This window comes from Elaeis guineensis, chromosome 9 (genome assembly GCF_000442705.2).
Source record: "Elaeis guineensis isolate ETL-2024a chromosome 9, EG11, whole genome shotgun sequence".
NCBI classification, from domain to species: Eukaryota; Viridiplantae; Streptophyta; class Magnoliopsida; order Arecales; family Arecaceae; genus Elaeis; species Elaeis guineensis.
Genome location: NC_026001.2, coordinates 97,468,024 through 97,488,288, shown reverse-complemented (window position 1 = coordinate 97,488,288; position 20,265 = coordinate 97,468,024). Strand labels below are relative to the sequence as shown.

The window sequence follows — 20,265 nt, the reverse complement described above, 5'->3', positions numbered from 1 at the left end:
AATCAGGCATCATCGTATCTACAAGATTAAAATCTATGCAAAAATAAAAATCTGATTTTTATCTTTGTGCAGATAGATTTTTATCGCAATCCGATGATCCATGGATGTTTGCAAGATTTGTTGAAGTCGCGATCCGATGATCCGTGGGTGTCTTCAAGATTCGTTGAAGCCATGTAAGTATCTGACCTTTACAAGTATTCACTCGAGGCTGATTTGATCAGGGCATCCCAATCTCACCAAGATGCTAGCTTACTTGCAGATATCGCTCTTTGGATCGTCGAATCTTTTCTTTCTTTTAATTTTCTTCTCAAGAAAATCGAAGAGATCTATAATAGGAGGAAGCAATCAAATCAAATCTGATTTCTTTTCGCTTTTTCTCTTCTTAAGAGAAACGGAAGAAGATCTAGAGAAGGAGAAAGATGAGAGATCAAATCTCTCTTCTTTTCGTTTCATCCAACTCTTGGACTGAATCTAGAGGAGGAAATGAAGATGGCATGTCCAACTCTTGGACTAAGAGAGAGAGAGGAAGAGAGAGGGATCCAATCCTTTGGACATTTGGAAGAGAAGACCTGGTATTCTGGGCTTCAATCAGAGTCTATCTCTTCCTTTGAGCAACTTGGATGTCAGTTTATTACTTATTTTGGAAACAGTCGAGTCAAGTCGAGGACCTCAGATAGTCTCTTCTCCCTCCATCAGGAGAAAGGAGAATCTTTATATGACTATGTGGTATGCTTCAACACGGCTACTCTGAAAGCACGCAATCTGGATGAAGCTGTTGTCATGTCAGCTCTGAAGAGAGGCCTCCGCAATGAGCGCTTTATCTACTCCCTCAACAAAGATGTATCCGAGGGATTATGCCAATCTCCTGGTTCGGGCTCGCAAGTATATGCAGGCTGAAGAGGGTCAAATCGCATATTGACGGAGGGGAGGTCGGACCTCCAACAAAAGGAAGTGTGCATAAGAGGATGCACGCTTGACCCAAGTTGAAACAGGATCCTCCTGACCACCAAAGGTGTCAACGATGAAGAGTGCTACAACAGCTATGTCCCATTTACCATCCTTCGAGCCCAAATCCTCATGGAGATTGAGGTGAGGAATACCTTCATCGACCTTCACTGATGAAGACCCCATCAACTCGATGGAACAAGCAAAAGTATTGCTGCTTCTACTGTGACCCCGGTCATGACATCGAAGAGTGCCTCCAGCTGAAGCATGAGATCAAAGCTCTCATCCATTGAGGCTACCTCAAAAAATATATTTGGGAGCAATGAAATCGAATCCTCGAGGAGCCGCCTGATGCCAATCCGATGAGGATAATAACAACCACCACCCGATGGTTGGCATCATCAATATAATCTCAAACCTTGGAGGCGATAGGGGGATAGGGAATTATACCAAAAGCTAATTAAAGGTCTCCATAGAGTACTCATCTCTAGGGTCTCCAAACATATTATAGGTAAAACTTGTAAATTGTTATAACTTTATTAATGAATTTTTCTTGTTAAACCCCAACAAATATAATACAAGCCCAAGGCCAGGCAATTGACGTCGAAGAAAGGGACAACTCTTCATGGACCCTGTTCCGTCATTTGGTGCTCCTCACCCATGGGTGAGTTAAGCAAAGGCCAAAGACATCGATGAACGGGATAACCCTCTGGAGATCCTGTTCGATCATCGAATGCTCCTTATCCATGAATAAGTCAAGCCAAGATCGAAGACCTCGATGAAAGGGGCTAACCCTCTGAGGGCCTTGCGTGACCATCTGGTGCTCCTCACCTATGAGTGAGTTAAGCAGGGGTCAAACATGATAACAAAGACCTTGTAAGAATGGTTCCGAAAATCATGACATTGGAAAGAAAAATATAAGAGTATTTTATTCAAAACAAAAGGCCCATTACAAGGTAACCTCATCAACACAAAGGCTACAACAAGAAAAAGCTACAAGATTGGAGCTCTGATGACACCCTCGCACCGACCAACCCTTGATGAGATCTGCGGTAACCCCCACAATGATCAATGGACCGCAAAAAAAGATATTGGTGATGATGTAGTAGGCGCCCTCTCAAAACCTCATCCACCTCCAGGATATTTCATTGAGGATGGATGGGAGGCCACCTCATCGGGAAAGGAGGAGAGGCCCCTTAGAGAGGTCTAAGACCTTTTTGTGGGATATAATATCGAAGCAGCCTCTAATGATAGTCAGTTTGACTCCCTCATCAGAGCGGCAAATTTTTTTAATACCTCCCATGCTCAAGAGAACCGCTTGTCAATGTGCTCCTCTGAGGCACTCGATGGCTAATCGAGTGACAATGGAGATTCCCCCACTCGAAGGAAGCTACCGATGATTTTTGGATGATGAACAAGATGGCGCCACCACATCATCAAATTTATTGGGTCGACACCAATCTCAAATGCAAAGGAGCTCCATTTATAGAGGAGTCGGGCCTGGGTACCTTAAATTGCCCATTGACTGCACAACGAGTGTCACTATGGGATTGGCGTCGAGGACCACGCCCTCTGGCGGTCAAAGTCCCAACCACCTATCCTGACAAACTATCATTATGGGAAGGTAATAACATTAAATAACCCCACAGAATCCTAAGGGATGTGATCCTTTGGTGTATAGTCCTTCGAGGTATCTTAGATTCATCTGAGACCTCGGACATTAGGCCAGATGAATCACTGATGGCAACGAAGACTATGAAATATTTAGACACCACATTAAACCCCGATGACTGAATCAACGGACCAATCCCTTGGAGATATCTCGACTTAGACTAAGATCTTTGAAATACCGGTAAGCAAAGCATCGAAGATAAGAAAATATCTTGATCCAAGTTAGGACCTTTACAAGCAAACCTTAGAGATATCTTGGTTAGGGCTAAGACCTTCAAAGAGTAGTTGAAAGTAATTCGATGATGATTAGGGGACATCCTGATATAAGTTAGGACCTTCGTGAATGAAATCTTCAAAATTAATTCGAAGATAAGACCAAAGTCTTTAGCTCGACTGACCCTGCCTGGTGTTAAAAGGGACATTGGAGAATTTACATTGGCAAGTCTACATTAGAGGACCATGTCGGGGACCTATACGAGTCCGATGACTTGATGGAATCTCAAAAAATATAAATAGACATGTCTTAGCTCAGGCTGAGACCTTTGAATATCAGTCGAGAATAAATCGACAAATGAGATCCTTAGAACTAACTCGAGGATATCACAAGTGCTGTCCGATCAAGTTGGGATAAACTTTGGGGATCCACATCGATAATAGAAAGATATCCTAGCACATAATCTCTATAATTGAATCTCAGAAATGACCTGACGACAAGCCATGAGGTCGAAAGTCAATTGATAGCTCAACAAAAACCATGAGAACGGACTCTAGCGAACCAAACATCAAACGTGCGAGCACTCAGGTTAGGTAAATATAATTTGTGTTTCATTAGCCTAATATATTTTCACAGAGAGGTGCCTAGGCACCAGAAAAGCAGATACAAAATGGATGAGGATCTAATCCTCATTCGAAGAGAAGTCCTTACTTTCTCATCGCTATTGTCGGGAGGAAATGCCTCAGATCCAGCTTCGAGACCATTCGTTCCATATGGTCCTTGCAATTTTTGAAGCCTTAGATGAAAACAGTAGCGGCAAGATTGGCGACCTCCTCGTATTCTGCTGAGGCCTTGAATTCATCGATACAGTGATCTTGAACCACATCAGAAATCCATGAGGAGTCAGAATCCTTGCCACTTCCACCTGGCTAGGAAGCGCTCACTCTAAGTCCTATGGAAGGAGTCAGGGCCCTACTCAACAAAGGGGTGTGAAACAACCCCAAAGCGGTGGCAGGACATCATTTCAACTTGGTGCTTCTCACCCTTTTGGGTGAGGTTTATCCATGGAACAAGGCCATTCTTTCCTTCATCAACTACTTCATGGATCAAGTTAAGGGCATCATTGCTGCTAAAAGGAAGAAAGAACTCTAATAAGAACTATGACAAGAGGGGTGATTGGGATAGCAGAATCCTGTCAGATAAGTTATCTATTTATAATAGACTCAAAACAGTGTAGATACGACCCTTAAGCAATCAGGGGATGCCACGCATCCAGTTCTAGAGTGATAGTGTTCATGCCCCTTTGACCCCATGGGCAGCCCTCAAAGGACATCTTGGAATTGCCTGCAACCTGCCATATGGCAAATTTTGATAGGCTCAAGGGCGACTCCCAAAGACTAACTCCTTCGAGAACAACATAAGGCATTGAATCATCTTCGAGCAATCATTTGGTAATCGATGGATCTTAGCCTCCTGAAATAGAAATAATAAACTGTCTCGAGCCGCCTATACCTCATAAATGCATCGGGATTTTCAAAGAGCCAAATCTTTCCAAATCATTAAGGCGCGATTCATGAAGTGACTCATCGAATCAAAGGCAAAGCCTGTGAAGCAACATCATGATTCGTCCAGAGATCCAGCAGCTTGGATTGTCCACTCTGCCAAGTTCTGAGGACTACTATTCCCTTCACCTGAGGCAACCACTTCGGACTCAAAATTGGGGGCAAGTATTATAAAGTCATGCCACCTCAGCCATGAACTTCAGGACTCATCTCCAAAAATTCTAGATCAATGAAAATATCAAGATGGCCACAAGCACCATCGGATCTGTCACATGAAGCCAAGGTGTTGGGTATAAAATACCCGCGGCCGAAATTCCCACCAGAACGGCTCCGCCCGGACTCCTACGGGAGCCGGGCTCCATCTTCGACATCAGCACAGTTCCGCTCGGACTCCTACGGGAGCCGGGCTCCACCGCCATCAGCAAGTGCAGCTCCGTCCGGACTCCTACGGGAGCCGGGCTCCACCTTCGACACCAGAACGGCTCCGCCCGGACTCCTACGGGAGCCGGGCTCCATCTTCGACATCAGCACAGTTCCGCCCGGACTCCTACGGGAGCCGGGCTCCACCGCCATCAGCAAGTGCAGTTCCGCCCGGACTCCTACGGGAGCCGGGCTCCACCGCCATCAGCAAGTGCAGCTTCGCCCGGACTCCTACGGGAGCCGGGCTCCACCGCCATCAGCAAGTGCAGCTCCGCCCGGACTCCTACGGGAGTCGGGCTCCACCTTCGACATCAGAACGGCTCCGCCCGGACTCCTACGGGAGCCGGGCTCCATCTTCGACATCAGCACAGTTCCGCCCGGACTCCTACGGGAGCCGGGCTCCACCGCCATCAGCAAGTGCAGTTCCGCCCGGACTCCTACGGGAGCCGGGCTCCACCGCCATCAGCAAGTGCAGCTCCGCCCGAACTCCTACGAGAGCCGGGCTCCACCTCCGACATCAGAACGGCTCCGCCCGAACTCCTACGGGAGCCGGGCTCCACCTTCGACACCAGAACGGCTCCGCCCGGACTCCTACGGGAGCCGGGCTCCACCTCCGACATCAGAGCGGCTCCGCCCGGACTCCTACGGGAGCCGGACTCCACCTTCGACATTAGAGCGGTTCCACCCGGGCTCCTACGGAGGCCGGACTTCAACCGCGGCCGAACCTCAATCGACAGATCCGCACCCCCTCGGCAGATCGCGACAACAATCATGATCCTGTTCCAGGTCCTACAGCGGATTCTACGCGGCTCCAGCAACGGACCCATTACTCCCTGACAGGCTGTAGCAAACGGCCACGATTCTGTCCCACTCCCTGCGGCAGGTGCTGCACGATCCCACTACTCACTGACAGCTAGCGGCAACGGACGCCGCCCCACTATCCGCAACAGGCCATACGTGGCAGACTATGACAACAGCCACGAGTCTACCCCACCACTCTCCTCAATTAATTTCCCTGACCGTGGGCGGCCCACTACCAGACGGTTACACACGTCGCCATCAGTCCGCTGCCTCCCCCGCCTATAAAAAGGGGGGACTCAGATACGTTATTTTTTAAGCTCATTTCTCTTATCTCATAACTCTGCTAAATTCTCCGTTCGAGCACTCCATTCTTGTTGAGGCAGAGAACTGACTTGAGCGTCGGAGGGTCTTGCCGGAGCAACCCCACCTCCGGTTTAGACTTCCCTTGCAGGTCCCGGCGGCGACCGCGGCCTCCTCAACTCCAGCTTCTCCGGCGCAGGTGAATTTTTGCACCAACAGGATTGGCGCTAGAGGAAGGGGCGCGAATCTTCGCAGCACCCTTGTTCTTAAAGGAGCGCTCAACGGATCCGCTTCCGGCCATCCTTTCCGGCACCCAAGCCTCCTTTCCCTATCCGATGCCTTCTCGCGGGGTTTCTACACAACTACCTCTGGCTTTGACCGCCGATAAAAGGTGGTCGGGCGACCAGTCTCCGCGGGATTCCGTTAATGTCGTCTCGGGGGAATCCCAGCAAGAGGCGATCGGCGAATCAGCTGCACCCCCCAAGCGGCAAAAAGTCGAGGAACCCATAGCCTTCACTGAAGAAGACGCCCAGGGAGTCCAATTCCCTCACAACGACGCAGTCGTAGTTTCCTTGAACATAGCAAATTATGATGTCCGTCGCGTTCTCGTCGACAACGGAAGTTCGGTTGACATCTTGTTCTACAACGCCTTTTCAAGAATGACCACTCTTGGCGGTCATCTAAGGCCGATGTGCTCCCCCTTGATAGGGTTTACTGGTGACGCCGTTCCTACGGAAGGAACGATAGCTCTAACTATGACCGCGGGTCAGCATCCAAAGCAGTCCAGGGCTCTGGTGAATTTCCTGGTGGTAAAGGCGCCATCTGCCTACAATGCAATTCTTGGCCGTCCCGGCCTCAATGCCCTCAGAGCCGTTGTTTCAACCTATCATTTGAAGTTGAAGTTCCCCACTAACAAGGGGATTGGAGAAGTTCGGGGAGACCAGGCGCTGGCCAGGCACTGCTACCATATTGCCCTGCAAAGAAGCGATCAAGCGGATATTTGTCCAGTCGACGGGTTGGATGCGCGCGACGACCTCACTGAAGAGAGGGGCGGCCTGATCGAGGACCTGATACCAATTCCTTTGAATGATGGGAACGCAGAGCACGTGGTGTTGATTGGCTCCAACCTGGAGGAGGAGGTGCGGACGCATCTCGTGGACTTTCTCCGAAGAAATGCGGACGTTTTTGCATGGGTCCCGACGGACATGCCGGGGATCGAAATAGAGGTCATGGAACATCATCTGGCGGTCGACCCTAAACATCGGCCAACAAAAGAAAAAATCCGGAGTCATGCCCCAGAGAGGCAGAAGGCGATAGCCGAGGAAGTGGATAAACTTCTCAAGGCCGGATTCATCAAGGAGGTCAATTATCCAGAGTGGATCTCCAATGTTGTCTTGGTCAAGAAAGCAAACGGCAAGTGGAGGATGTGTATCGACTTCAAAAAGCTGAATAAAGCTTGTCCAAAGGACAGCTACCCCCTGCCCAGGATCGACCAACTGGTGGATGCTACCTCGGGCCACGAGCTTCTCACTTTTATGGACGCATTCTCTGGCTATAACCAGATTAGGATGGCATCGAAAGATGAAGAAAAGACTGCTTTTATCACTAGTCGCGGCCTTTACTGCTACAGGGTTATGCCGTTCGGCCTCAAGAATGCAGGCGCAACCTATCAGCGGTTGGTAAACAAAATCTTCAAAAAATAAATCGGCCGAAACATGGAGGTGTACGTGGACGATATGCTCGTGAAAAGTAGATCTTCCGAAAATCATGTTGCCGACCTCGAGGAAGCTTTTGGCGCTCTTCGAAAATACAGAATGAAGCTGAACCCGACCAAATGTGCTTTTGGGGTAACCTCAGGAAAGTTCCTGGGCTTCATGGTGTCGGGGCGTGGGATTGAGGCCAATCCGGAGAAAATTCGCGCCATCCAGGAGATGGCCGCCCCGCGGTGTGCAGAGTAGCACGACCAGCGAGTACGGGTCGATCCCACAGAGACTTGGTTTTAAAAATGATTTTCAAATCTATGCTCAAGCGAGCTTTAACAAAAATCGAAAGTCAAAAGTTGTTTGCTAAAGACAATAAGACTAAGGATCTAGGGTTTTTGAATCCACTAGATCTAGATTAGGGAATTCTACCTAGAATTTTTCTTATTGATCCTAACGACTACTCCTCTTGTCTTTCCCAAGCATAGATTATGAAGGGACTAAGGCCCAACGATAACCCATCAAGATTCTTTATAGGGGAGTAATAACTAGGATCCCTTAGGGTTTTCTCCTCCTATGCACTGAATCAAGCATGAACTATGAAGGGACTCTGACCCAACTGTAGTTCATCAAAAATTCTTGGCAAAAGAGGAAGAAAAAGAAACCCTAAGAAAAAGAAAGAACCCTATGTAAAATCCCTACTCATGATCTAGCTTCATCGCAAACCCTAGAAGGGATGCTTAGCTAGACATGATCTAAATCTACTTGCAAAATTTAAATACAGAAAAATAAACTACCCTAATTTCATAAATTAAACTATCCTAATTGCATAAATTTAAACTGCATAATTTAAACTAACCTAATTGCATAAAATTAAATTGCATAAATTAAACTATCCTAATTGCAAGAAAAATAAATTGCATAATGTAAAGAGATGAAATTGCATAAAAAAAATTTATTACAAAAACCTCAAAGCTCGAGGCTTGAAAAGAGAGCTAAAAACCCCACTATCTAGGGTTACAAGCTTAATCGGAAGGAAGAATACATAAAACAAGGGCCTTTGGGGGCTTTTTATAGGCATTTGGGGGTTATAAGGTTTTCAAAACTTTCGATGTGGGACTAAGAGGTTTTAGAGAGTTGTTAGGGGGGTTTATGGTGCGCCGATGGATCCATGGTCCACGCGCCTGTTGCTGTGGACCAGGCGGCTAATCAGATCACCAAATCAGTTGATTTTTGATCAATTTTGATCTGATTTGACTCGGGTTTGACCCAATTGAGTCTTCTTTCTTCATTCTTCAATTCCTGGGTCAATTTAACTCCGTTTTGCATAAAATTTGCGTCGTTGGAATCCTCTTTCCTTGTTCTTTCTATTGATGATCTCTTCTTCTGCAAAATATAATAACAAGTATCAATTTCTTAATAAAGTTAGATAATTTAGATATTAATTGATACTTTTTATGTCAATTTGTGACATAAATCACACCCCCCAACTTAATCATTACTAGTCCCTTAGCAATGTACCAAAATAAGATCATAATTCAAAAAGATCCTTCCTTTGTAAATTAATTTAAGATCGAAATTCAAGAAGTTTTCTAGTATTACTAAGTAATGAGCTTCAAATTAGAATCGGTAATCGGTCTACTTAGAAGCTTTCTTAGAGTACACTTAAAGTTTTATAGCACTTGTGTGGGTGATAACTAACTTAGTATTTCAGTATTAACTTGTACAGGCCAATTGTATCATTTTTCATAACTTAGTTCGATTAATTTTCTATACACCCCAGATTAAACAAAGAACTAAGGTAGCTTTCACACTGTTTTTTTTTTTTTTTTTTTTTTTTTTTTTTTGCTGAGCATCCTGGCCTTCCCACCACCGTTTGATGCGAATCTCAACACTTGACTTAGGTGAAGAGACCCGGTTACTAGGCTTAGGGCAATCCACATTTACTCTGTGTTTTGCATTTTATTTCAGGCAGGTAGCTCTTTCCTTAAATTCAAATTTCTTCAATTGGGGTGTAGAGAAAATTATCTAATTTAAATAATACTCAAATCCTTAATTGACCTTACAATTAACACCTACTTTACCTTGTTAGTGTGCATGTGCAATTGGAAGTGCTAATAGTCTTTAAATGACCTAAGCCACCAAGAGTCTAACCAGCTAATCTTCTCCGTGACTCACTACATTAGCAAATACTTTCTAACTTACTCTTATTTCTTTTATAGATTAATTTATTTCATATATATATATATATATATTTATTTATTTATTTATTTTTTTACATAATATATTAAATGCAAGAAATAACTCATAGTGGAAGGAAAAGGAAATGATAACACCTGATTTTGTTCAAGCTCTCCCCCCAACTTGACCGACATTGTCCCCAATGGAGTTTATCTAATTTAATTGTCCTAAGCAAACTGAAAACAAAGAAAGCATTAGAAATTAAATAAGCTGGGTTGCCTCCCAGAAGCGCTAAGTTTTATGTCTTCAGCCAGACCAAACCTCGAAGCAACTTAATCAGAATAAGTTGGTTCATAAAGAACCATGGCATCTTCAATAGTCTTGACAGGTAATTCCAAGAATGGTTTTAATCGTTGACCATTAACTTTAAAGATAACACCATTACTTGGGTTTTTAATCTCAACAGCTCCGTGTGAAAAGACTTCCTTTACTAAAAATGGTCCTGTCCATCTAGACCTAAGCTTTCCTGGAAACAGATGTAATCTAGAGTTATATAAGAGTACCTTTTGTCCGATATTGAAAGTTTTTCTCATAATTGATTGATCATGAAATGCTTTGGTTCGTTGCTTGTATATCTTTGCATTTTCATAGGCTTCATTTCTAAGTTCTTCTAATTCATTCAACTGAAGCTTTCTATGGTTTCCAGCGTCGTTCAAATTTGTATTTAGTTGTTTGATGGCCCACATGGCTTTGTGTTCTATCTCAATAGGCAAGTGACATGGTTTACCAAACACAATCCTATAAGGAGACATTCCTAGATTGGTCTTGAAAGCGGTTCGGTATGCCCAAAGTGCATCAATTAATTTCAAAGACCAATCCTTTCTATTGGCACTAACAGTTTTTTCCAGAATTTGTTTGATTTGTCGGTTTGATACTTCAACTTGTCCATTAGTTTGAGGATGATATGGTGTGGTCAATTTGTGGGTGACATTATACTTTTTCATCAATGTTGCAAAAGGTCGGTTACAAAAATGGGTTCCCCGATCACTAATGATTGCCCTAGGAATACCGAAACGGGAGAGAATATTTTCTTTAAGAAACTTAATGACCATTTTGCTATTGGGTGTTCTACATGCAATTGCTTCTACCCACTTTGAAACATAATCAACTGCTACTAGAATATATTTATTTCCAAAGGAATTTGGAAATGGTCCCATGAAATCGATTCCCCAAACATCAAAAACTTCAACTACCAAGATTGGGTTGAGTGGCATCATGTGTCACTTGGTGATTCGACCCATTTTCTGACATTGAGCACAACTTTTACAATATTCATAAGCATCCTTAAATAAATTGGGCCAATAAAAACCACATTGGAGAACCTTAGCAGCAGTTTTCTTAGACGCGAAGTGACCCCCACATGCTTGATCATGACAAAAAGATAAAATATTCATGACTTCGTTATCTGGGATACACCTTCTAATAATTTGATCAGGACATTGTTTAAAAAGATAAGGATCATCCCAAATGAAATACTTCACTTGGGCAAAGAATTTATATTTATCCTGCTTAGTCCAATGAGAAGGTATCTTGCCTATGGCTAAATAATTTACAATATCAGCAAACCAAGGTTCAGTAGACACAGACATGAGTTGCTCATCTGGGAAAGATTCATTGATGGGTGGTTCACTAGATGGTGCAACTGGAATTCGGGACAAATGATCTGCTACAACGTTCTCAGTGCCTTTCTTGTCCCTAATTTCTAGGTCAAATTCTTGAAGGAGCAAAATCCATCTGATTAAACGTGCCTTGGCATCCTTCTTTGCTAGGAGATGTCTAATGGCTGAGTGATCGGTGTAAACAATGGTGTGGGTCCCAACTAAATAAGATCTAAATTTCTCTAAAGCAAAGACAACGGCAAGGAACTCCTTCTCAGTTGTGGTGTAGTTAAGCTGCGCATCATTTAAGGTTTTACTTGCATAATATATCACTCTAGGCAGCTTATTTATTCGTTGACCTAAGATTGCGCCCACAACATGATCGGATGCATCACACATTAATTCAAATGGTTCAGACCAGACAGGAGGATGAATGATTGGAGCTGATACAAGTGCATTTTTTAGAAATTCAAAGGATTCCAAGCACTCATGAGTAAATTCAAATTTGGTATCCTTTGCCAAAAGATTAGTCAGTGGACGTGCTACTTTGCTAAAGTTGGCAATAAACCTTCTATAGAATCCAGCATGACCTAAAAATGAACGTATTTCTTTCACAGATTTAGGTGGTGGAAGACTTGCAATTAGATCTATTTTGGCCTTGTCCACTTCAATCCCCTTTTTAGAAATGATATGGCCAAGAACTATTCCCTGTTTGACCATAAACTGACATTTTTCCCAGTTGAGAACTAGGTGCTTCTCCTTACATCGTTCTAGAACTAATTGCAGGTGATTCAGACACTCGGAGAAGGTTAGACCAAAAACAGAAAAGTCATCCATAAAAATTTCTAGAAATCGTTCTATCATATCTGAAAACATGCTGATCATGCATCTCTGAAAGGTTGCCGGTGCATTACATAGTCCAAAGGGCATTCGTCTATAGGCAAAAGTACCAAATGGACAGGTGAATGTAGTCTTTTCTTGATCTTCAGCGGCTATGGGGATCTAGTTGTAACCGAAGTATCCATCAAGAAAACAGTAAAACTCTTGTCCGGCTAGTCTTTCCAACATTTGATCAATAAATGGTAAAGGAAAGTGATCTTTCCTTGTCGCAGCATTCAACTTTCTATAGTCTATACAGACCCTCCATCCCGTTTGGGTCCTAGTTGGGATAAGTTCGTTTGCATCATTTTGGACCACTGTTACCCCAGATTTCTTGGGTACTACTTGAACTGGGCTTACCCAAGAGCTATCAAAAATAGGATAAATTATTCCACTATCTAGGAGTTTCAGAATCTCCTTTTTAACTACATCCTTCATAACTGGATTAAGCCTTCTTTGGGCTTCTCTTGTTGGTTTAGCCTCTTCCTCTAAGTATATTCTATGTTGAACTATAGAAGGGCTTATTCCTTTGATATCTGCTATGGTCCAACCTATTGCTTCCTGATTTGCTTTTAGAACTGACACTAACTCCTCCTCTTGCTTGGGATCTAGGTCTGATGCAATAATTACAGGCAAAGTTTCTTTGGGTCCTAGATATGCATACTTGAGATGTTCTGGGAGGGGTTTCAGTTCTAAAATGGGTGCTTCCTCCATCGATGGTTTAGGTGATGGTTTCACCATCTCAATGATTGGTTCAGTAGGAAGTGTCGATTCTTGATTAATCTGAATTTCTTTAAGTATTTCATTGACATCCTCAGACTCATGGATTAATCAGGGGTTAGACTCTAGGTCGACTTCATCATCACTAATGTCAATGGATTCATAAATACCATCTTGGACTACATTGACATCAGCATGAGAAGAAGATTCCTGTTCTAAGTTAAAAACATTAAGCTCAATGGTCATATTCCCAAAGGATAACTTCATTAGACCATTTCGACAATTGATTTCAGCATTGGCCGTAGCTAAGAATGGTCTTCCTAAAATGACAGGTATATGTCCTTTAGGATTCGCAACTGGCTCAGTCTCTAAAATAATAAAATCTACAGAAAAAATAAAATTTTCAACCTTTATCAGAACATCCTCGACCATTCCCTTAGGGATCCTGAGAGATCTATCGGCTAACTGTAATGTGATCCCAGTAGGTTGAAGTTTTTCTAATCCTAGTTGTTCATACACCGAATATGGAAGGATATTCACACTAGCTCCTAGATCTAGCAAGGCCTTTTTTATATTGGTTTCTCCAATAACACAAGAAATTGTTGGAGCTCCAGGGTCCTTATATTTAATTGGCACATGGCTAGATAGGTATGAACTAACACTTGCAGCCAAAAATGCTTTCTTTGGTACATTAGTGGTCCTTTTCCTAGTGCAGAGATCTTTTAAAAATTTGGCATAAGTTGGAACCTGATGGATTATATCTAAAAGAGGAATATTAACTTGGACTTGTTTAAATACCTCTAAAATTTTGTCTAAATGTTCAGATTTATTGGATTTCAGTCTGTTTGGAAAAGGAGCTCTAGGACTTTTAAGTACTGGACTAGGTGAATTTTCAGTTTCTGGTGCTTGAGGTTGAAAGGTAGTAGTTTTAGAAGGTGACTCGGCAGATGAGTCATCTATATCATCAAGTGTAACTACCTTATTGTCTATTTGTTTTCCTGATCTTAAGGTATGAATGGCATTTATACCATTAACTTGGTTTCCTTGTTGGGGTCGTGGACCATTTTGGTTCCTAGGATTTGGCTCATGTTGGCTAGGTAACCTACCATGTTCTCGTTCACTAATGGTCGAAGCCAGCTGACTTACTTGCATTTCTAGACGGGCTATAGCTTGGGTGTTATTATTTATGAGTTGACCCGTAGTTTGCATAAAGCTGGTATGTGTTTTCATCATGGCTTCTAGGCTTTTCTCTAAAGAGGTAATTTTCTTGTCATTATCATGGAAGCCTGGCGGGTTGTTCATTACTGGGTTGGGCCTTAGATTTTGCTGATTGAAATTTGGATTACCTACATTAGGATTCTGGGACCATGAGAAATTCGGGTGATTCCTCCAACCTGGGTTATATGTGGGTGCATAAGGATTGTTCAATGGTCCTTGATAGGTGGCATTCACCTGTGCACACTCATTCGAGTAGGAACATTCTTCTAAGACATGGTCTGGTGCATTGCACCCTTTACACATGGGTGCAGATATTTGATTTACATTAGCTGGTCTCTGTAATTCTAAGGCTTCCAATCTACGTGTTAAGGTTGCAATCTTGGCCTCTGATGCTAGGGTTGGTTGAATTTGATGCATTCCTCCTCTTGAAGGTGTAGCTTTATCAGGTTCCCTAGTTGTTTCCCACTGTAAATTTTTCTCGGCTAGGTCTTCTAAGAATTGCCAAGCTTCAGTAGTTTCTTTGTCCATAAATTGGCCTTGGCACATGGACTCTAGCATGGTTCTTGAGTTTGAATCTAACCCCTCATAGATGATCTGGCATAGTCTCCAAGTTTCTATTCCATGGTGTGGGCATTGGGTCAAAAGATTCTTGAAACGATCAAAGTACTTCCAAAATGATTCACCAGCTAGTTGGTAAAATTGATTTATTTCATTCCTAATCCTAGCTGTTTTATGATGGGGGAAATACTTTTTTAAAAATGTTCTCACAAAGCCCTCCCAGGTAGTGACAGAATAGTTTGGCAGACTATAAAGCCACTTCTTAGCATTGTCCTTAAGGGCAAAGTTGATTAATCTAAGTTTGACCTCATCCTCTGTTAATTGCAGTTTCATGGTTGCACATACCTCCTCAAATTCTCTAATAAATATATAAGCATCCTCTAATCCTGTGAATTTTGGAAGCATATTTATGATTTGAGGTTTGATTTCAAAATTGTTAGCTGTGGGTTGTGGCAACCTGATACAAGATGGTTGGATGGAGCCAACTGGATAACACAAATCCTTAAGGGTCATGGGTTGGATTGGTTCAGCCATTGGAACAACAGGAATTGACTCAATTCTAACTAGACGACCCGGCACTCTTCTCCACACACGAGGTGTACGGTTCTCGATGTTTATACAATTTTTTTTTTTTTTTTAATAAAATTTTATGTATAAGGAAAAGAAAGAAAAGTTCTAAAGAGAAGATCCTAAGGAGTCCTAAATCTAAAGAAAAGTAACCATATTAATTTAAATTTAAATTTTTTTTTTTTTCAAACAAGTGAATCAATAAATTAAACTCAATCTATCCTAGGGTTAACCTAAATCTAGACAGCTCCTAACTGTTCCAAGATGACCTTCAAACCTTCCAAGTGGAGATTGATCAACTAGTTAGCCAGGTAAGTATAAGAGGTGGGAGGTTCACTCATCGTTGCCTTTCTAGACACCAAACGAGTTGGCCAGGCCAGCAACTGAACCAATTTAACAAACCACCCTCAGGGACTTGCCTAGACACCAACTAATCAAACAACTCAAACTTGGTAGAACTCTTAGGGTTCCTTGTCCTATTGAGCTCGAATTCCTTAAGGTTGACGTCTAATTGATTTTAAGATTAAAAGTCTAGGTAATGCAATATGATGGAGATGGTTTTTGGGCTAAGAAAGGGTAATGAAATCCCCACCTTATCTTGTTAATGGGTTGATGCCCTTAGATTAATTATGAAAATGCAAATACAAATAAACAAGATGACCAAGAATGTAAAAGATTTTAATTTAGAATTTTTTTTTTATTTTGATATTTTACTTCACGATTATGAAATGTCTTTTGTTTTGTTTTATATTTTTTTTTTTGTGATTAAGTAAATTCAAATGATTAGGTCTAAAAGCAAAAATAATTAACTAAAAATAATAAAAGAGAAATTAGAAGCGTACCTGAGTTTTCCAGCAATCACCAACTAAATATAGAAACCTAAAGAAAAAAGAAAGAGAGTTATAACGCACGAAGAACAAATATTTGAAAACAATTTAAAATGCCAAATCCCCGGCAACGGCGCCAAAAACTTGATGTGCAAATCTTAAAATTTGTAAATAAAACCGCAAGCGCACGGTGTGCAGAGTAGCACGACCAGCAAGTACGGGTCGATCCCACAGAGACTTGGTTTTAAAAATGATTTTCAAATCTATGCTCAAGCGAGCTTTAACAAAAATCGAAAGTCGAAAGTTGTTTGCTAAAGACAATAAGACTAAGGATCTAGGGTTTTTGAATCCACTAGATCTAGATTAGGGAATTCTACTTAGAATTTTTCTTATTGATCCTAACGACTACTCCTCTTGTCTTTCCCAAGCATAGATTATGAAGGGACTAAGGCCCAACGATAACCCATCAAGATTCTTTATAGGGGAGTAATAACTAGGATCCCTTAGGGTTTTCTCCTCCTATGCACTGAATCAAGCATGAACTATGAAGGGACTCTGACCCAACTGTAGTTCATCAAAAATTTTGGCAAAAGAGGAAGAAAAAGAAACCCTAAGAAAAAGAAAGAACCCTATGTAAAATCCCTACTCATGATCTAGCTTCATCGCAAACCCTAGAAGGGATGCTTAGCTAGACATGATCTAAATCTACTTGCAAAATTTAAATACAGAAAAATAAACTACCCTAATTTCATAAATTAAACTATCCTAATTGCATAAATTTAAACTGCATAATTTAAACTAACCTAATTGCATAAAATTAAATTGCATAAATTAAACTATCCTAATTGCAAGAAAAATAAATTGCATAATGTAAAGAGATGAAATTGCATAAAAAAAATTATTACAAAAACCTCAAAGCTCGAGGCTTGAAAAGAGAGCTAAAAACCCCACTATCTAGGGTTACAAGCTTAATCGGAAGGAAGAATACATAAAACAAGGGCCTTTGGGGCTTTTTATAGGCATTTGGGGGTTATAAGGTTTTCAAAACTTTCGATGTGGGACTAAGAGGTTTTAGAGAGTTGTTAGGGGGTTTATGGTGCGCCGATGGGTCCATGGTCCACGCGCCTGTTGCTGTGGACCAGGCGGCTAATCAGATCACCAAATCAGTTGATTTTTGATCAATTTTGATCTGATTTGACTCGGGTTTGACCCAATTGAGTCTTCTTTCTTCATTCTTCAATTCCTGGGTCAATTTAACTCCGTTTTGCATAAAATTTGCGTCGTTGGAATCCTCTTTCCTTGTTCTTTCTATTGATGATTCTTCTTCTGCAAATTATAATAACAAGTATCAATTTCTTAATAAAGTTAGATAATTTAGATATTAATTGATACTTTTTATGTTTTGTGACATAAATCACAAGCCTTGTGGATATCACAACAAATCTACTATAATATTTGATAGGATAATTGACTAGGCATGAAGGAAGACATATGTAGTATTCAAATACTGAGCTACTATCATTCAAGATTCGAACTAATCCAATTGATCAGAAAAGTGTTAAGATTGGTGGGGGTCCTCCATTGCTTTTCTTAGACACTAATAAAATTGGCCAGACCAGCAACGGAACCAATTAAATAACCACCATACTTGAAATACACTCCTTAGACATCAATTAATTAATCGATTCAAAAAAATAGGTTAGCTACTGGTTCACAACACTATGACTTAATATGATTTTTATGAGGGCTTTAATGGTCTCAAGCACATCTTAAATCAATCAATCACAATGATGTACAAATATAGCTGTATCTTAAAAATCATAACAACTAACATAGTATCTAGTCATATCTCTAAGATATGAAAATATAATCATATAATATGACTATAACTAGCATTTTAAGCATATCACATATGCATGAAGTCCTAATAACATGCATGAATACAAAATACTCTTTTCACAGTTTTTCTTCTTGGAACATCACAATAGCACCTACACGCCATATGATGGAAAAAGTGCAGGGTTTCATGCATGAATTTCAAAATATTTTAAAATATAACGCAGTAGAATATGTAAATTAAATAATTTAATCTATAAATGTATGTAATCAGATTATAAACCTACAACTAGAACCTATAACATGTCATATTGCATTTATAAGTCAGAAAATAAAAGCTTTGGTATTGATCAAATCAATACCCTAGATCTAAAATAATTTTAGATCTAAAACCTAGATCACATCTAGGTAAGAGAAGAGATCAGATCTCTTACCTTCGCACGGGTCGAGAACTCCATGTTGATTTTTTTTATTATCTTTGGAACCACACATGCGTCCGACCTCTACAGGAGATCCACACGAGGCTGTAATAAAATTGGAGGTTCGTCGAACGAAGATCGCTTGAAGTGCTAGCTTCTTGCGGATCTCTCTGGATGGTTAATCTAAAAATATTCTTCAGATCTCTTGGATATTTCAAGAGATGAAGAATATAAAGAGGAATGAGGGAGAAGTCAAACCCTTGGACCTCTCTAAAATCAGAAATAATATATAATAGAAAAATCTTAAGAGAAGACAGATCTTCTCTTTCGGACATCAACGATTGATATCCTGAGAACATCTCTATGCTTGGACATGAGGAGACCTTCTTCTCTAGATGTTTCTCAAACTTTTAGATCTTATGTTATCTAATTTTTCTCATAGAAAAATCTCATGATTGATGGGGAAGAAGGGTTCTAAAAGAAACCTTAAGAGATGACCTTCTTTTCTTCTTCTTCTCTCATCAGGACATGATCAGATCATGTCCAAAATCAGATCACCATGCCCAACTCATTGGAGCATAGATACCATGCCATCCCACTTTCTCTCTAGATTTTAATCAAATAAAAATTACAAAATAAAGAGAAAATAATTGAAAGAAAAATAAGAGAAGAAATCTTCTCTCTTACCTTTTATCTCTACAAGACATCAACTTTTGATATCTTGATAGAAGTCTCTCCTCCAAGAAAATTGGTGCTCAAAACACCCATGCCATCCTCTTTCTTCTCTGCCTCTTCTATGAAAAATCATAGATTTCTGACTCCCCTCTATCATATAGGAGGCACCACTAGATAAGGTAGACTAGGTAAATAACTAGTCAAAAGGAAACCATGGGCAATCCAAACTCTTGGACGCCCCTTCCCTTATTATTTGCATGGAGATCAGGAAACCACATACAAAAAAAGATGACAAAAAGAAAGGTAGGCATAGAGAAAGTTTGGCGCAAGAGAGGGGAGAGGGATTTTTGTCAAGAGAGACTTTATCAAAGGAAATAAACCCAAACCACTTTCCATAATGAACCAAATCAAAATCTGATTCAAATCTCTAGAATAAGTGGTGTAAGATTATATTTCTTAGACATGGATATCACAAAAAAAATATTTGAAAATAAATATATGGGCGTGGGCTTCTTTTAGGTGGTGCAAGGGAAAGATGGAATCCTAGTCTAACTAGGATTCTCATGTAGACTAGGTCAAACTCTTTGAACCCAATCCAGATTAATTACAACTAATTAAGGATGCCTAGTCTAACTAGGAGCCTAATTAAATCAAATTAAATATATTTAATTTTGATTTAAATCCTAACTTAATTAGGAATTAGGTGCATACAAGTCCTAGTCGAACAGGGGACTTGTTCTCCCTTGCAACTTGTTTATTCCAATAAACCAATTAAGACTTAATCCAATTAAGTCCAAACAATTCTAATTGAATCAAATTTAATTAGATTTGATCTCAGCCCAATTGCTCAATCAGATTGAGCTAATTAGCAATCCAATTGCTAATTGATCTCCTGCAACATTGCATTAGGTCAAACATCAATCTTAATCGTCTAATCTTAGAATGATTCTCAATCGTCGATTAACCATCTGATTAGGTTAACCTTTTATGTGTATGATCCTATAGGTTTGAACCTAAGCTGGTAGCATAGGAATCAATTTCTGTATCAGTCAAAGTTAATATTAGCAATGGTTCCCGATGTCCAAATAGGTCGAATGTATGCAAGAACATTCTA

At 41.0% G+C, this 20,265-nt stretch overlaps 1 non-coding gene across 1 annotated transcript; it reads left to right on the top strand.

The window, feature by feature from the left end:
- Window positions 1-14,885: 14,885 nt before the first annotated feature.
- On the top strand, window positions 14,886-14,992 carry LOC140851830 (small nucleolar RNA R71). The gene has a single exon (XR_012134587.1). It is a non-coding gene; the product is annotated as a small nucleolar RNA R71 (small nucleolar RNA).
- The last annotated feature ends 5,273 nt before the right edge of the window (window positions 14,993-20,265 follow it).